Below are 15734 nucleotides of genomic sequence, written 5' to 3' on the forward strand. Positions count from 1 at the left end.
CATGGACACAAAGATCTGCACTGACCTGGTAGATAGGATAACACATGAAAAATCTCCTATGGATGGATACACACACACACACACACACACACACACACACAAACACACACAAACACACACATATAGGCATATATGCATGTGTATATACATATACTATAAGTAAAATACTGAAATATGTATACCTAGTTTGGTGCATCTGAACACTGTCCAAATTTCACATTGTTGATGCTCTAATACAATGGAAGGAATATTACCTGCCAGGGGAAGAACACCATTCTTTCCCCATTTCCAAATGGTTGCATTTGTACTTGCTGGAGACTCATCTCATGGAGACTGTGGGCCACAGTATAGACAGCCTTGTATGTATTGTAGCTGTCTTCATTCATTACCGTGTCAAATATATGTCTAGGCAGTAATTCCAAGGAAGCATTGGGTTGGCAGTTCTCCAAAAGATGACAATCCAGCTCTGAAAATGAGCACTTGAAGAACAAAAACCACAACTTAGGAAGGTAATTGTCTTCTGGGTATTTATAAGGATTAACTGTTTGGATAAAATTTTTAAATTCAGCCACCTGCTCATGGTGTTGTGAAAAAATGAGACTTCCATGGAATGAATCCAGCAAAAAATAATCAGCGATATTGGTAACATCCCACTCAGAGGTCATGACCCAGACTTTACTCGTCAAAATCTGTTGCCCTAGATTACTAATTAAACTTAGTAGTGAATCATTATCACCATAAATGATGATAACATTGGCCAATGTTTCCTGGATGATGCCAAGACTTTTCCAATATTTGTATGAAAATGAATTCCAGGTGCTTTGGATCATTTCAACAAAAGCTATGCAGACTTGATTTTTCTCCATATTTTTTCTGATATCTGCTAGAAACTGAGTCCCTCTGTGATCATCTGGGATAAACAGACCAACCCAGGTCCAACCAAAATGAAGCATCAAAGAGACCATGGCAAGAGACAGAGTTGTGCCTTGGGAGGCCATCTGGTAGAGAGAAGTAAACTGACCTCGGTCACTGAAGATAGGCTCAAAAGGACCAACAGTGAGCTGAAGAGAAAAAAAAAAAAAGAAAACCAGGGAAAGAATAATGGCATTATGTACAATCCTTGTTCTGCAGAAACAGATGGAAATGGTCAGCACAATGATGAATTCACCCTGATTTTAAAGGCAAATTTCTGTGAGGGAGGTTTTCGGAAAATTACTGGCCTATTTTCTTTTTTATTTATCCTCCTTGTCTACTCCAACCTCCACTTTCTTTTCCCAGTGACTAAAATAGAGGTCCATTTCCAATTGTCTGGACAATTGCCATTTATATCTAACTAATCCAAATATATCTTTTTACCTATGGACACACCTGAAAAACCAGCAAAGGAGATCTTCATTTTTATCCCATACAACTCCTCACCTGTGGATATTTGTAGAGCTGAAGCAGTGTCGCAATATGGGCAGATTTTGCCCACGATATTCCTGTTATTGCAGCAGTTGACTTTCTCTCCTTTTCACAGTTATAATTAGAGTGAAGACTCTGAAATCTACTCAGGCCTGTGAGCCAAAAAAGAGCATTCATAAGAATGTTTTTCTCACTGTATGGGACATTATAGAAGTCAAATCCCAGAGACATGTTTGGTAAAAGATGAGGGTTCCTGTTGATCTCCTCAACTGCAAATACCAGGGACACAACCAACTGGTGTATTTTAAAATTATATCTGCAGAGATTGAAAAAAAACATACATGAGGAAATTACAGACTACACAGAACTGCAGATTCCTAATACAAAGACTAAGGCACAGATTCCAGAATGCATGGGTGCATCTGGGTATTTCAGTGTTTGTGGAAACTGCAATGCCTATACATAAGCACAAAGTAGGAGAACTAAGACCTTAATCTTGACTGAGACTCAATGCAAGACCTTCAAGGCTTTAAACATTTCTCTGAATTTGGCTTGAACCCTAGAACTTCCAGATGCCTCAAAACCTTTTCATTGCCAATGCATGACACAAAAGACAAAGGGGTTTTACCCAAATGTTGGAACCATGGAAATTCCCTGTGATACATCAATCCAAATGATTGGACCCTGTAGCCATAGTATGGCCTGTCTGTTAAATATGTGTGGACAGTATTGCTAGCTTAATAAAAAGAATGCAATCGAGTTAAATGTGTTAAGATCTGATACACATAGTATCTAGGAAAACTGAGGTCTTCTACTGAGGAAAAAAAATCATCAACTGCTTAAGGACTGTTTGATCCAATACAAGACTCTACTCCTGGCCCCAACTTGAGTTCAGTTTGTCATCAATCCAGCTATCCCTCTTGCCTGATGATGACCTACCGGTGCTCAGACAAGACTGTCACCAGACAAAAGATGAAATCAGGAACTTGGCAGATGCAATACTTACTTTTAATAAAATTATTTGTGCCTAAAGCAGGAATCTCATCCCAGGTGGAGGAACTGATTGATATAGCCCATTATCTCATATGGGGAAAGGAAACTCCACTAATATATATATTAGTTGATAAGATTTTCAAATGGATATGTCAACTGTGTGATGTATAGAGAAAGATGGCTTCTCACTACCGGAAAAAAAGGACATTAAAAAATCTTGGTCCTCCTTGGGGCTGTGTGGCTTCCCCTAGAAATTGCTGTCCTCCATAGGCACACAGTTAAACTCACTCTCTGACAGCTGAAACTAAGAATTGTTAATGTTCTGATGACACATACCACAAACCAGTGCTACCTGAGACTGCAGGGTAAAGAAAAATAGTCAGTATAAAACTATATGTAGCCAGGAGATTTCCTATGTCCTGGTCTGACGGCAGTTGGGACAAATCTCTCCCACTTGCGTCCCCAAAGTACACACAGAGAGGCTTATATTAATTATAACTACATGACCATGGCTCAAGGTTTTTGCTAGCTAGCTCTTATATCTTAAATTAGCCCATAACTATTAATCTATGTATCATCACATATTCTGTGGCTTTCCCTGCATCCCATTAAATGTTGCTCCTGGAGTGGCTCGCTGGTGTCTCTCCCTGCCTTCTTCCTGTCTTTCTCTTTGAAGTTCCTGCTGACTCTAAGCTGCTTTGCCATAAGACAAGTGGATTTACTTATCAACCAATCAGAGCAACACATATTTGCAGTATACAGAAAGTCATTTGTCCATCACCTATGTTGATGGAAGGTACCAGAGGAAAAGTTCATTCTCTCAGAAATAACTAGCTGGATTCTGGAACAAACCTTCACCAGGCTATTCCCCTGTGTACCACAAAATTTTCTGAGTTGTTCAGACCAAGGTATGTTATAGATATGTGCGACACACTAGCATGGCATATCTCAGGCATATACCAGGATTGTGTTAAAGTAAATTGAAAACAGAGAGTCCTTACCCAGGAAGGGGTCCAAATGAAAGACCAACACCCTGTCAAATGTTGGAAAAACTGACTTCAACCAAGATCTGGCTTGTTAGGGAAGGGAAAAACACTTGCACTTTCTTAAAGACACCATTTTTGAGGGGTTAGTAGTGTTCCCCACATAGACTAAAAGTGTTCAAATACTAGCTAAAAAGCTCAGGCATAAATGAGTGTTTCCAATTTGACTGCCTTCTAGCAATAGGGTCCAGCAATATCCTGATTTTCATAACCCAAACCCTCTTGATTAATAGCTAAGGCTCTGGACATAGAGCAGAAACTTCACTGTGTATCTAGACCTCACAGTCCTGAGATGGCAGAAAGAATGAACAGGACATCAAATGAAACTCCAAAAAAATTCTCATTTAAGTTCAGAAAAAGATGGATAGGCTTCCTGCTTTACTGTGCTTCAGTTTACTGTTCCCCATGTAGGGAGGGATTAACTACCCATGACATGATATTTGGAAGGATTACCCAAATGCTTCCCAGGCTCAGACACAAGCAGTTGACAAAAATCTTTAATCATTCCCTTATCAAGTCACTAAAGGCATTCCAGTTCTTCACACAGGTTATTTACTGAATTATGTGAGATACCAAGACACCACCAATTTCACCTTGATATCCTCTGTGTCAAGTGAGTAGCCAAAGGGACACTGGAGCTAATCTGTTAAGGACCCTACAAGGTCATTCTCTTTACTCCTCTTGTGGTGAATGTAGGTGCTCTTACATCACAGATCCACCACACACAGATAAAGAAAGTGGAAGCCACAGATGCTATTCTCAAATGGAATGTCTCTGAACTATGAGCCCATTAATAATAAGGTTTCATTGGTCCCAGATTCTTGCACTCCCTGCTCTTATACCTCTTACTGAATCTTGTGTTTTTCACTATAGACATGAACACAGGGTCACGGTCCAAGCCTCATGCACATTAATTTTAAACAATTTTAACTAAAGTGAAAAACTTAAGAAATTGGCAGAAATGGTGAGAAATAAAAATACAAGATTCTGTCTCTTCCTAAATGTATTTTAGTAGCCTATGATGTACAATATTGTCACTGGATGACAGCTGTAGAAGATGGACAGACATATTGAAAGGTTTAGGAATCTGAGAATGTGTTGTAGGAATTATTGTCCCCACATTGCATAATTTCAACTGGAAATCAGAGATGTCATTATTTATTAATTCAATTATATTAGATATAAGAGTGACATTGGATAATTTAATATTTATTAATCTTATTAGACAGTCTAAAATGGTACGAATTATTACTGAATGTGAATACAGTGATAGTCATATGTATTTCTGCAAGTGATGCATTGAGGTAAATATTAAAGTATTCCCATAGTGCTAACAATGACAGCCATAAGTACTCACTTCTGTGAGAACCCAAAAACATTGTTACTCCAGGTAGGCTTGTGTGTATCTTATTAGCTGTATGTGTGTTTCTTGTTGTGTTGTAAAATACCATGGCAGATTACACAATCTTTGTGAAACACCCTAAGGAATGGGGAGCTAGCAAATAAGATCTCCATGCTAATGAAAAGTACAAAGTGAGGATAAACAAAGCACAGTAGCTACAATAGAAAGGACACCAAAGAAGGGCTTTCTAATAAATTAATGCAGTCCACATAGACCTTCATACAATGATGTAGAGAGCATTCAAAGTTCACTGTGCCCATATGAAGAGAAAAGGCCACAGATCTTCAATTCATGGAAAGAAGAGATCAATTATGAGGCCACAGGCAGCAATGGAGGGAAGAGCTCAGAATCATGATATATATAGGCATAAAGATATTTTCACTGCTAATACACCAAAGGAAGACAGATTGGGCAGAAACATGAAAGCTGACTTTACTATCTGAGTTATGCTCCAGAAAATTGATAGTTATATCTCTTTATTGCTTTTTTTCAATTTCCCAAAAATGCAATGCACATATATTTATGTGTGTGTGTGGTGTTACTCTTAATTATTTGTCTTGAAAAAGATAATAAAAGCATTTATTGCTATTATTAAAAAGCAATGGTTATAAGTTTTGGTCATTCCTAGTTAGGTTATTTGTTTGAAAATTTTTACATTTTATAATTAAAATCTTATCCTCAAAGTTTCATGAACATGACTGCATAAACATGATATGAATTAAGAAGGCAACAATAGATATACCAAAGTGGTTAGGTGAAAAATCATAGGGCCTTATTTCTATACAAAAAACTAGAGGCAATTAAGGAATATCAAAATCAGAGAAATAGTCTTCTACAGGGAAAAACAAAGTCATCGAATATCCAATAGCAAATGGTCATCCTTAAAACTATGCATAGGAGTACATTTATGTAGAATGATCTGTTTGTAGTTAGGAACATGTATACATATGTACACACATAGGTTAATAATGTTTTAAGCAGTCCCTAAGTTTGGAAGGGAGGAATAAGAGTTATGTGACGAAGTTTGGAGGTAAGGAAGGAAAAGAGAAATACTCCAATTATATTACATTTTCAAAAATAAATAAAGTAATAAAAATTTTAAACCAAGCAACCCACTGCAAAGTATTTTAGAAAAAGCTGCAAGGAAATGCTTTTTTATTTTGATGTGTGAAACTGCTTACAAAAGGGCATATATTTATAGCAGAGGAGAAAAACTCCTAACATCCAAATTGTAAAAGATAATATTCATATGATACATGGATTTTTGTCACATTATTAACATAAGAAATGTTTGGAGATTTGGGGTACTCTACTTTGACATATCTAGTCAACCACAATTTAAAGTCAATGGGATAGACATGTTCTTCTTCTCATACATTTCTAGAGACAGTAACAATTTTAATTTGGAAGGATAACAGGCACCATGTATAACAGGATTTGTCATATGAAAAAAAAAATATAGTTCACCAAGGGCAAAATCCTAAAATTGAGCATGGGATGAGTTTGATGTCAACACACACATGGTGGGAGGTTAAGTTGTCCTTCCACAGATCATCTCTCACCTGCATGTGACACCTGAGGCATGAGTGTGCATGGACACACACAAAAATTTTGGTAAAAAGGCCTTGTAAAGTCTGTATCATGTGCAGTCCACTAGACTAAGTCATGTTGCCTCAAAAGAATACTTACATTAATCTGAAAATTGATATATAATTTTATGTTTTTATATCATATCATCTGAATAGTAATAATATCCCTAAAGTAAAATCTGTTTAAAAATTTAGACCACACAAAAACCAAAGTAGTGAAGTAAAATTTCTGCCCACAGCTAATATGTTTTGTAATCTTGATAATTACAGAGATCATTTCAAGGCATGTACAAATTCTATGCATGAGAACAGACAATGAAACTTAGAGAGCAGACATATTCCCTCTTTGAAAACATATATGTACTCTCCCAGTGTAATAAAGAATGTAATCAGAAGCCTTACAAAATAATTTTAGCTTTGAGATACATGCAATTCTTGTTCCCTGTCCTGTATGGAAAAATTAGAAAGGTATTGTACAATGGAAGATTTTGAGGGAGGAATGGGAAAGGAGAAAGACACACATATTAATCTTTTTAGTAACAAAAATATTTCCCTACTACAAACTTAATTTTATTTCTGACTTAGTAAGAAACAACCCTTCATGGCCACAATCTTGTCACTGTGTTTTATGACCACATCCTTGAAAATGAGATTAAAACTTTGTTAGAAATGCATGGAAAGACATGTAAAAGAGAAAAATGCTTCTGGTAGTAAAATATAAGTAAACAATTAATTTAACTAAAAAACTTTGAAGACAGGCATAGCTGTTTTGACAAGAAGAAACTACTGCCAGCTTCTAAATCTGACACCCTTACTGCTAAATCAGTGGTATCTAGCAGATGCAAACTTGTTATTCTACCACCACATCCCTCCATAATAACAAATTTAGTGGCATCACCACTTTTTACACGAGTACATATAGACTTCTAGACTATAATGAAGCGCCCGTTAAACTTCCATAAAACCATCCTCCCTCTGAAGTCCTAATATGAGAAACATGTGGCTGTAAAGTCCTGGCCACAGAAGATCCAATATTTCAATTGCCATATTTGGAAACAAAAATCAATAAACAAACAAGCAACTTATTGTATTATCTTTGAGAATAGAAAATAAATGAAGAATAACATACAATTAAATAAGGAATTTTGGGTTGGAAGAGGGTTTTTCATGATAAAAATAAGAACCATAGGAGCTTGAATACACATATCACCTGGGTCATTTGTAACATGAAATCTGAAATATCATAAATGAAAAACAACACTTACTGTAAGTGAAAGTCAGTGTAAATGTTTGGCAGATAAGGATGTGGAACTTTGTTGTCTGTGTACACAGTATGAACTGGGAGAAATACACCAATGGTTACATCTCCTTCTACGTGAAATTCTTCTTTGATTCTGAAATAACACTCAGAGGAGTTATAGGCATATGCATGGCTGTGATTAAACAAGATCCTGATAATAATAACCAAAAGAAAACATCCCACCAACACACATGTCTGCTCAGACATAAGTCTGATGGATCCAGATCTCACAGGGTCCTACAGGTTTATACTTAGCTCAAGTGTTTGTGACCATATGCGTTTCTAATTTTTTTGATGGGTGAGGCTCTCACAATAACCCAGAGAGCTGTCACACTCTGAGCACTTTCTTATACCTCTTCCACTGCCACTGAGAATTCTGGAACTCTTTCTTCCCTTGGGCTATGCATCTGAGGCCCTGTATTCAGGTGAAAAACAAGCTGGAACATATGTTTATAGATGTTCTTCTGCACCCTTAGGCACCATGATTTCACCTAAAACAACAGGCAGTAAGAGCTGAGGGATGAACTCCTCTTTGGATAATTTGGTCACAAGAATGAAGCAAGAAACTTTTCATATGAAAACAACTGAGATTGGTGTTAACAATCTACATCAGAGGATGACATTCCAAGTGTAGTGGGTAGACAAAGGGCCAAAATCCCATGATGGATGGACCCCAGCAAAATTACTGACAAAGAAAGTCAGTGGATTCTACCTTGCTTAGTGTCTGTGTCTCAGAGATTCTTTGCTTCTATGATACATCTATATATGCATATTAATATAATGTCCACATCCAGCAAAATCCGTTTATTTCTCACTTTGAGAAAATTAATGATCTTACTAAATTATTCAGTTCCAAATGGACCAACTAACTGAGACATGAAGTTTCCTGTTTAGATTCTATGCTTTGAGCTACTGTACCTCTGCTGTCCTAGTTAATCCTCAGTAAATAATTGGGTAGATGTGTTGTTCTGATAAATACCTGTACCCAGTGCAGTGGGTTTACCAGCTACATACCCTGTTCTGAGAACATGAGGATGATAGGAAATTCTTCTCTTTTTTTCTATAAAGCATGATAATTTAATAGCCTCTAAATGTACCCTTCACCTAATAAACCAAATGAAGCTGTTATGAGCAGCATTGTATTTCCTAGTTCACAGGATAGGTTAACACAGTGAAAGTCTTTTGTATAATGTTGTATAAATGAGTGGATGCTCCAACACATTAATAAGTTCCTTAAAGAAAGGATGGAAGAGTGGAATGAATACAAACCCACAGACAATTGTCTGAGGATTGATGAACATTATTATTTCTTTTTCAGTCATGTGCATTAGAAGACAAACTGAAACATCAAAATAGTACAGTTGGCAGTGAAATTAGTAAATCCATCCATCACTTGTGCTTCACATCAGGAACATAAAAAGCAGGAGGAACTGAATTAACCAAACAGGATATCTAGATGCTGTGTGAATGTCTTCTAAGGGATTGGTATTTATGCACAACACTATTGGGACTTTGTCACTTAGATTCTATGATATGTTGGTTTTTGTTTTATCATATTATATCTTAGTTTATATTTTGTTGTTACCTCCTAGAAGCTCATTCTTTTTAAATGAGAGGCAGAAATCAAGTGAATCTCGATATGATCGAAGAGTTTGAGGGAGTGGTATGAGTAGAGGGAAGGAAAATTGATCAGGCTATACTGTATGAGAAAAGTATCTGTTTTTAATAAAAGGAAGAAAATTTAAAAGAAGAAAGCAAAATGCTTTCACCTTAATGGACTACATACTTATTCATTTTATGAATTTGCTTATCCAGAGCATAATGTACATGTCAAAACTAGCATTGAGTGCCTTAATGAGAATCTTACACACCATCATCGTATTCCAGACAGCATTGTTTTTTTTTTTTTCTTTTGGTATGTGTGTGTTTTCCCAATCAGATTCCCTGCCCTTCCAGCTTCACAAGTCGTCCTCTCATCCCTGTTCACCAAACAGACCCATACAGTTCTCTTTCCCTGTTTCTCTCCAGATACATGTGGGCCTCCCACGGATATCAGTCAGCCATGGTATTTAAAGTTTCAGTAAGACTGGACACTTCCTCTTCTATCAATGCTAGAAGAGGCAATCAGAAGGAGGAACCAGGTAACAGATTCAGACACAGCCCCTCATCTCACTGTTAGGATTCACACAAGAAGACTACTCTACACCACTGTAACATATATACAGAGGGTTTAGGTCAGTCACATATAGGAGAATACTTAGAGAGACAATTGGAATCTGGGGACAACTCTGTGATGAGCTAGAAACCTAGAGCACTGCGAACTCCCAGGAATAAATGAGGGTGACCCTAGCCAAGTCTCTCAGCATTAGAGGATATGGAGAGTAAACCAGTCATCTCCTGTAACTAGGCAAGTCTTTCAGTAGAGGGACGAGGACACTAATAGAGCATTTTTTCTTATAAAGAAAAAATTCTCTTCACAGTAAGAGAATTGCAATATTAGGCCCATATTCACTGAAACCATTAGTTTAATTTGGCCTTACCATCCTTTATCAGCAAGCTTGGTATAATGGTAAAATGGCTTTTCAAAGGTAAGATACCATTTATGTGGTGTTTGCATAAGGTCTGTGATAGTGCTTTCCAGAAGGTGGTATATGCTTTGAATCAGGATCCAGTATATTATATGCTGTCTTTCTTAGCCATCATTTATGGGACAATGAATTCTGTTGTGGAAATTGGAATGTTTCCACTCAACATTAACTCTAATACCCAGGGAAAAATGCTTATTGATGCAATGAATTTATGGATTGCTGTCCTAGAAATGTGCTTTCAAGAGCACTTTTTCAGTGTCCTCCATTCCAGCTCCTCTACCAAAAAGTACACACTATAGAGAAAAAAAGATCAATTTTTTTTTATTTTTTATCTATGCCAGAAAAGTATAATGCATACTTCTTAAAGATTATATAGTTAAGTAATTGACCATTTATCTTTCTCAAAATATACTAAGTCTTCATTCCTATTGGTAAGAAAAGACTTATGAATGTTGGTAAATCTGAAAGTTGGCAAGCATTTCCAACTTTGATATAAATATGTCAAAAATCAAAAGAAGAAACATCAAATAGTTATGTGTTTTATAACAACCAGAAGCAAATAGTTATGCTATTAATGCATAAATGTGCTTACTGAAATGTTATACCTATATTGATATTGTTATAGATATATAGTAGACAACCTATTAAAAACCCAATTTTAAAGTATATATTCCTATGATGTATGAGGTTCTATGATGGTATTAACATATGAAATGGATGTGCATTTTCTGTAATTGACATTAACAAACCAAGTCAATCATATTTTCTTAATTGTAAGAGAGAAGTACTCTGCTACATACCTATTGGAAAAGATATTTCGACATTTGGGGGAAGAATTTTATCCACTAGATATGAATATATTTACCATATGGGTCACCAAGATTGCTCAGCCAGTTGAAGATCCTTCTGATGATTTTGACAAGCTGAGTTTGATCCCAGCATACAAATCATGGTAGAAGAGAATCTGTTCTTATAATTATACACTGACCTACACTTGAGAGACAGTACATGAATGTGTGGGGAAAATCAAACAAAAATAATGAATGGGATAGAAATACTTTACAATGTATCTGACCAAAATCCAAGCCACTGTGTACCTAAAAATTAGATACCTTAATTAAAAACTTCTGTTTATTCATGGTCTGTGACTAATAAATAATTTTATACCATCTAAAGAATTGTAACAGTATGAAAATAAGTCTAATTAGAAATATTATCCATATAAAAGCTAAAATAATTCCCATGACTCTAGCCTTAAACTTAGGGCATTTTATATTCATGATGATGATGAATATTCTTATGTGTGTAAAATATAATGAAAGCAATTGGAAAGTGAGAAAGGAATAGAGAGATTGGGGCGAGAATAAGACAGAGAATGAGATGTGTATATATATCTGTAAGTCCACCAGGCAAAACATGTGCACCACACAAACATGCAGTACCACTGAAAAATGCACATGCCACCTGAACAAGGTGTTGGACTTCTGCGTATCTCAATCAACATATCACATCACCTAGATACACTTTTATTTTTGTTTTAGCACTGTTTAAGACAGAAAGAATGTTTTAGGTGCTTATTCAGATAATACTGAATAAAGAAAATGCACCTTATGTACATGTATTTGGATGCACAGATTAACATGATGAAGTTTTTTTCACCTGTATGGAAGTAAAAAATCATAATAACTGCAGAAAAAATAGAGCTGAGGACCAGAATTTTAATTCAAATGCACCATAATCTTAAATTATAACACCATATATTTCCCACATTTATTATTTAGCATATATATTGGTAAAGCATAGGATTAGACCCTTCGTGATGATACACCATTGCTGAAGATACTTGCATCTCTAGGATGAAATATAGTTAATAATGTTAAATGATCATTTTGATGTGTACTTGGACTATATTGAGAAATTTTGCATCTATATTCATAAGGAAAATTGGTCTGTAATTGTTTTTATTTGCTGTGTGCTTATTTGGTTTGGACAATGAATTAGACAGTGTTCCTTTCTTTATATTTTGTGAATTAATTTGAGGAGTATTTGTATTATGTCATCTTGGAAATTCTGGTAAAATTCTATACTAAAACAAGCTGGTCTTGGACAGTTTTTCTTTTTTCTTTTTGGTTCTGAGAGCTCAAATGATTGCTTCTCTTACATGACAGTTAGAGGGTTTTTTTTTTTTAATTGTTTGTCTGATCTTGATTTAACTTTGGTAAGTGGTATGCATTGAGAAAATTATCCATGTGTTTTACATATCTAAGTTAAGTGGAGTCAAGGTATTTAAAATATGTCTTTATGATTCTCTGCATTTCCTTGGTGTCTGTTGTTATGTCCTCCTTTTCATTTTTCAGTTTGCTAATTTGGGATTTTTTTCTCAAAAAATTTATGTACCATGAATCTTAAAAGTTCATATTAATAAAATCAAACCAGTGGCCAGTTATTGGGGTGAATTCTGGAAGATCAGAGGGACACAACAAGCCACAGCTATCTCACCTTGCCAATTCCTCAGCTGGTCCTCTTTCCTCAGACTGGAAGCTTCTGTGTCCTCATCCCAATGGCTCTCAGCTAAACTGCTGCTAGAAGCCTGAATGCTTAACCAGCCAAATGCTTAACCAGACAAATGCTTCCCGTTTCTGGTCCTCATGCCTTGTAAGCCTTTGTGCTTTCTACCACCACTCCCTGGGATTAAAGGCTGCTTTCCGGGATTAAAGGTGTGAGTCACCATGCCTGACTGTTTCCAATGCGGCCTTGAACTCACAGAGATCCAGAGGGATTTGTGTCTCTGGAATGCTAGGATTAAAGGTGTGTGCTAACATTTTGTAGCCTAAGTATCTTGTGGCTTTTCTGTTCTCTGACCCCAGATAAGTTTATTAAGGTACACAATATTTTGGGGAACACAATACCACCACATTTCCTCTCTTTTTGTCTAAAATTAAAAAAGGCTTATAACTAATACAAGAAAAACTATCCAATAAGTATATACAATATATACAGTCAAGATTACATTAATGATGTCTAGTCCATTAACATTTGACAAATTCAGATAAAAAACTCCTCCGTTAATATATAACAATGTCCAGTCTAGTAACATTTGACAAATTCAGACAAAAAATTTTCATTACTTATCTTATTTAAAACAAGTAGTTCCTTTTTAAAAGTAGATTCCATAATCTCCCTTTTTATCTTATCATATCCATATTCTCTCTTTTTTCTTTTCATAATACATGCAGTAGTCTACCTTTTGTCATTTTTATATCTTCCCCTTTTTCTTCAGTGTAGATTCAGCGATCTACCTATTTATTCTATTATTTCTTTATCTTTTTTCTCCGAGTAGATTCAATGATCTATCTCATATTTTATTCTCTTTTTCTTTTTGCTTTCTAGGGGTGAAGATATCTTTAGGGAATCTTGAAAAGAAAATTTTGGGTTAATTGTCAAGTCCTGTATCATTTGTCCAGTCTCTGCATAAATGGAAAGTTCAGGGCTTGTCATAAGTCCTTGCTCAAGTAGTCTATCAGGGTGGATCATCTCAGCTAGTCATCTCGAAATTGTCCTGACCAGTTTGTAGTCCAAAGTCGATTTTTCCATGGTGTTAATCGGTTTAATGGCTTTATCATAGTCCATGTAGAATCATCTTTGTGGGGTCCCATCATCCTTTTTAAGATTTCAAAGTTGCTGTTAGGTGTGGTCACGGTTCCCTGCAGATTTTTTTTTTGCCTCCTCTGTGGTTTAGAGCAATCACAGTCTGATAAATGTCTGTCTCTCAGAACCATGAACATCCTTCCCTACAACAGAAAATCTTCACAGCAATTTCTCCCCACCATTTGTCTTGCCAAACTTTTCCAAACTGACCTTTGCTGATGCTTTCTTGTAACACGATGGTCCCGGCGATTCTTCTCTGAACCAGCAGCAGTAAACCCTTCGTCCCAGGTAGCAGCATCACCGCAGTCACCAACACGATGAGAAGGAGCTGGCAATGTGGAGCAGTAGCCACTGCTTCCATGGTTCCACTACTGTTTGTGACTCGGCCCCGGCTGAAGCTTCTCCTTAGCAAGCCTCCTAGGCTGGCCTCAAACTCGGGATCCTCCTGCCTCTGCCTCCTTCAGCACATCCTACTGGCATGTGCCACCACAACCAGCCGAGTGTAGCTTGGGCCTGAGCTGGGGCCCACAAGACCGCAGGCAAGCAACTTTTTCATGAATTTGTACCACGAATGTTGGGCACAAGATGTAGCATGAATCTTAAAAGTTCTTATTAATAAAATCAAACCTGAGCCAGGTATTGGGGTCAATGCTGGAAGATCAGAGAGACAGAACAAGCCACAGCTATCTCACCTTGCCAATTCCTCAGCTGGTTCTGTTTCCTCAAACTGGAAACCTCTGAGTCCTCATCCAGAATGAATCTCAGCTGAACTGTGTTGCTCCAAAGCCTGAAAGCTTAACCAGCCAAATGCTTAACCAGACAAATGCCTCTAGTTTCTGGTCTCCATGTATTATATATCTTTCTGTTTTTGCCACCACTACCTGGGATTAAAGGCTGCTTTCTGGGATTAAAGGCATGAGTCACCATGCCTGGCTGTTTCCAATGCAGCCTTGAACTCACAGAGATCCAGAGGGATTTCTGTCTCTGGAATGCTAGGACTAAAGGCATAGGCTATCATTTTCTAACCTAAGTATCTTTTGGCTTTTCTGTTCTCTGACCCCAGATAAGTTTATTAAGGTACACAATATTTTGGGGAACACAATACCACCACACTTTAATTAATTTGGACAAGGGTATTTCAATCTTATCAATTTTTTTTCAGGAACCAAGTTTTGTTTCATTGACTCTAGGATTTATATTTGTTTTGTGTCTATTTTATTGATTTAAGCCTTGAGTTAAATTATTTCTTGCACTCTAATTTGGGTGTGATTTCCTCTTTTTTTCTACAAACTTCATGTGTGCTGTTATGGTAGTAGTGTGCTCTCTTCATGTAGACATTTAGTGCTATGAACTATCCTCTCAGAACTGCCTTCACTGTTTCCCCTACCCAAATTTGGTATTTTTTGTATTCATTTTCATTCAATTTTACAAAGTCTTTAATTTCTCTCTTAACTCCTTTTTCATTCAGTAGTTAGTCTTATATTTTCCATGGATTTGTCAACTTTCTTCTGTTTCTATTGTTGTTGATTCCAGATATAATCACAGTGGTCAGATATGATGCAAGGCGCTGTTTCTATTTTCCTTGTATCTGTTGATACTTGCTTTGTGTCTGAGCACATGGTCAATTTTGGAGAAACTTAGATGAACTACTGTAAAGAAGGTATTTTTTGTGCATGTTTAAGTGAAAGGTTCCAAAAATAACTCTTAGATCCATTTTTTTTTTAATGTCAGCAAGCTTCAGTATTTTTCTGCCTAATTTTTGTGTAC

At 36.4% G+C, this 15734-nt stretch overlaps 1 pseudogene; it reads right to left on the reverse strand.

Annotated features, from left to right (window-relative positions):
• The window catches only part of LOC131903773 (vomeronasal type-2 receptor 116-like), a 41966-nt pseudogene that overhangs the window by 6376 nt on the left and 19856 nt on the right, over positions 1-15734 (reverse strand).

The sequence above is a fragment of the Peromyscus eremicus genome, chromosome 1 (genome assembly GCF_949786415.1).
Source record: "Peromyscus eremicus chromosome 1, PerEre_H2_v1, whole genome shotgun sequence".
Lineage (NCBI taxonomy): Eukaryota > Metazoa > Chordata > Mammalia > Rodentia > Cricetidae > Peromyscus > Peromyscus eremicus.